Below are 4,138 nucleotides of genomic sequence, written 5' to 3' on the forward strand. Positions count from 1 at the left end.
CCTCTGGCGTCCCGCTTGTCGTGATCAACTCGAGCAAGAAAGAAGAGATCGGCTGGAGAAAAGCCGAAGCAGGAGATCACTCACCGCTGGAGAAAAGCGATGTCTCCGTGGCCACTGTCCGGTGGCACAGGCCGGGCGAGCAGCGCTCGGTGTCTGCAGTGCCGGGAGGAGGCTGCGGGCGTCGCTGTTGACCGAGGAGGAACGAGAGGAAGACCGGAGCGCTGCAGGCAGCCCCGCCCGCTGCGGCTCGTCTCGCTCGCTCGCTGGCTGGATCGGCGGCCGGGCGGTCTGCGAAAGTCCCAGCGGTGCGGAGCCGTGCTGCAGCGAGGCGGCGGGAGGCGGTGGCGACGGCCGGGAGCGGCGAGACAGGGCCGGAGCGGGCGGTGGCGAGGAGCTGACGTTGTAGGTGCGGTGCCGGCGGGACGCGGCGGAGATGTGGGCGGCGGGGAGGCGCTGGGATCGGCGGGAGCGAGCCCTGCTGTGGGGCGTGCTGGTGGCGGCGTGGGAGGCGGCGTGGGGGCAGCTCCACTACTCGATACCCGAGGAGATGCCGAAGGGCTCGTTCGTGGGTGATGTTGCCAAGGACCTGGGGCTGCAGCTGCCGGCGATCGGCGATAGTGGTATCCGCATCTTGGACAAAGGTAGCACGCAGTATTTCGCCCTGCATGGAAAGACGAGACATTTGGTGACAGCGAAGACGCTAGACAGAGAGCAGCTGTGCAAGACTGTTCAACAATGCGTGCAGCGTTGTGAGGTGTTCTTAGACGGAGAAATGCAGATTTACGAAATCGAAGTGGAGATCACGGACATTAACGACAACGCTCCCGCATTCCGAGAGGCAGAATCGGAACTGAGTATGAGCGAGACGACAGCCCCGGGCTCGCGGTTTCCCTTGGCCCAGGCTCATGACCCGGACTCGGGCCTGAATTCTGTGCAGAGCTACGATCTAAGCGGCGACGAGCACTTCTCGCTGGCCGTGCAGACGGGCCCCGGCGGGGATCAGCGTCCCGTGCTGGTGCTGGCGAAGGCCCTGGACAGGGAGGAGGCGGCGTTTCACGAGCTGGTGCTGAGGGCGAGCGACGGCGGGGAGCCTGCGCGGACGGGCACGGCGCGGATCCGCGTGACGGTGCTGGACGCCAACGACAACGCGCCCGTGTTCAGCCAGGCGGAGTACACGGTGCGTGTGCCGGAGGACGTGCCCGTGGGCTCCACCCTCGTAATGGTCACGGCCACCGACGACGACGAGGGGCTCAACGGATACGTGAAATACTCGTTGAACAAAATCACAGAGATAGTCTCGAACAATTTCCAGCTGGATGCTGACACGGGAGCGATCTCGCTGGTGCGGAGCCTGGACTTCGAGGAAGGTGACTCGTATGAACTACATTTGCAGGCACGTGACGGCGGGGGCCTTTTCGACACCACAAAAGTGCTGATCATCGTGACTGACATAAATGATAACCTACCAGAAATAACAGTGTCATCGGCGCTGAGCGAAATCTCGGAAGCCGCCCCGACGGGGACAGTGGTGGCTCTGCTGCACGTGCAAGACCGCGACTCGGGAAAGAACGGCGAGGTGCGATGCTCACTGGACGGGGACGTCCCGTTCCTGCTGCGCAGTTCGCGGGGCAGCTACTATAGCGTGGTGACGGCTCGGGAGCTGGACCGGGAGCAGGTGTCGGAGTACAACGTGACGGTGCGGGCGGCGGACGGCGGGTCACCGGCGCTGTGGAGCAGCGCGGTGCTGTGGCTGCGGGTGCTGGACGTGAACGACAACGCGCCGGTGTTCGCGGAGGCGCGCTACAGCGCCCGTGTGCCCGAGAACAACGCGGCGGGCGCGCTGGTGCTGAGGGTGCGGGCGTGGGACGCGGACTGGGGGCAGAACGCGCGCGTGCGGTACCGGCTGGGGGAGGGGCGTGTGCGGGGCGCGCCGCTGTCGTCGTACGTGTCGGTGGAGGCGGAGACGGGCGCGCTGTACGCGCTGCGCTCGTTCGACTACGAGGAGGTGCGCGAGGTGGGGCTGTGGGTGCGGGCGGAGGACGGCGGCGCGCCGGCGCTGAGCAGCAACGTGTCGGTGCGGCTGGTGATCGTGGACGAGAACGACAACGCGCCGCAGGTGCTGTACCCGCCGGCGGCGCCGCTTGCGGCGGGCGCGGGCTGGGCGGGCGTGGAGCTGGCGCCGCGCTCGGCGGAGCCCGGCGCGCTGGTGGCCAAGGTGGTGGCGGTGGACGCGGACGCGGGGCAGAACGCGTGGCTGTCGTACGAGCTGGCCAAGGCGACGGAGCCGGGGCTGTTCCGCGTGGGGCTGCACAGCGGCGAGGTGCGCACGGCGCGCTTCCCGCTGGCCCGCGACGCGGCGCGGCAGAGCCTGGTGGTGGTGGTGAAGGACCACGGGCGGCCGGCGCTGTCGGCCACGGCCACGCTGACGGTGGTGCTGGCCGAGAGCGTGGCCGAGCTGCTGGCCGAGCTGGGCAGCGCGGCATCGGCGGCGGCGCCGGGCGAGCCGGCCGGCAGCCTGACGCGCTGGCTGGTGCTGGCCGTGGCGGCCGTGTCCTGCCTCTTCCTCGCCTTCCTGCTGCTGCTGCTGGCGCTGCGCCTGCGGCGCTGGCGCCGCTCGCAGCTGCTGCCGGCGGGCAGCGGCGCCTTGCGCGGCGTGCCGGCCTCGCACTTCGTGGGCATCGACGGCGTCCGCGCCTTCCTGCACTCCTACTCGCACGAGGTGTCGCTCACGGCCGACTCGCGCAAGAGCCAGCTCCGCTTCTCGGGCGACAGCTGCTGCGACACCCTCCCGGCCCGCCCGCCGCCCGACGAGCCCGCGCCGCTGCTCGGGGAGGACCCCGCCGCTCCCCCGGTGAGTTCCAGTGACCGCCCTTTTTTCCGCGGCCCTTCCCTCTGCTGCTGTTCTGCCCTTTCACTGCTGCGTTCTGCTGCGTCCTGCCTAGGGATGTTTGGTTAAATGGAAAGACAAGCTGCGTTCTTCAATTCGTTGTGAGCAGGTGGCTTTTGGTTTGGGGAGCTGGACGTGGGATCGTTGCTCAGGGTTGCAGTTGGTGTTGGAGGCAGGAGAAGTGGTGCTGCTGCTGGTCTGGGTTTCGTTTAAGCAGGAGTTTGGTTTTTGATCACATGCTTGAGCGTTTTTAATTTTCCCCCTCAGATGTGTGATACTGTTTTCCCAGACATTGTTAGTTCTTCTGAATGGTTGTGTTGCATTAGTAACAAATCAAAGTTTGCGTTATTAGCACCATCAGGTGTCTTCCTGACATAAAGAGATGTATCCTATCAGCAATTACTAACCTGGGCAACTGATCTTTGATGACATGTGCTTGTAAATTCGGAGGGTCAAAGAACACCACGCAAATTGTGAAGGGCTGGATATTGTCTATGATTCAATTAAAGGCTTTGAGTGTACAGTAAGGAGGGTGTGAGGATGGATTCCAACCAGGAAAGTTGGTGGGTCAGTGTGGCTTTGTCTGAGCAATGGTTTGATTTCATGGCTGGTGCCAAGGCCCATGCTGTGTTTGCTGTGATTCTGGATTCCCTGTCCTGAAAGGCAATGATAGTTCTGTAATCCTAAACTGTTTGCATGTAGAATGGTGATCCATGTGTAGAATAGCTTATAATTCCTGTGTGAAATCTTTATCCATCTGTATCTCCCTGTAAGTTTGCAATGTAGACTTAGTTCATAGTTGTAATTAGACTTTCTTTCAGGGCTTCGTTTCCTGGAGGTTGTGGTTTGTTTTCCCCATTTCTGGATGGTGCTTTTGCATTTGAAAGTGTGAATGTTGTTTTGCAGCAAATACTTCCTTCAACCATCTCAGACAGTTTTAGTTGTGAGGAAAACGAAGTAGAAGCTAAAAGAGAATCTGTTCTTCTTTCTCAGAAGTCTTAGCTAAAGAGCAGTGATATGGTGTTTATACATATGGTGTCCTATGTGTGGGAGATGAGTAGGCCACATATTAGAAGAATTGCTGAGAGGTGATGACTCTTTCTTAAAATGAAACCCCCTATATTACAGTCCAGAGTGAGTCTTTAGGGTTACACTTCCAGCTTGAGGCCTCAGTGACTTTTAGGTGCTCTCAGGAATGGATTTCAATGCTTGTAGTGATGTCTTAAAAGTCCTCCCAGGAAGTTTCTCTGA

General features: G+C 61.2%; 1 pseudogene across 1 annotated transcript; it reads left to right on the plus strand.

The window, feature by feature from the left end:
• Positions 1–433: 433 nt before the first annotated feature.
• Positions 434–2,942, plus strand: LOC309445323 (protocadherin gamma-A10-like; annotated as a pseudogene). Its single transcript has one exon. The product of its transcript is annotated as a protocadherin gamma-A10-like (transcript).
• The last annotated feature ends 1,196 nt before the right edge of the window (positions 2,943–4,138 follow it).

Source organism: Streptopelia decaocto (genome assembly GCF_964273445.1).
Source record: "Streptopelia decaocto genome assembly, chromosome: 12".
Lineage (NCBI taxonomy): Eukaryota > Metazoa > Chordata > Aves > Columbiformes > Columbidae > Streptopelia > Streptopelia decaocto.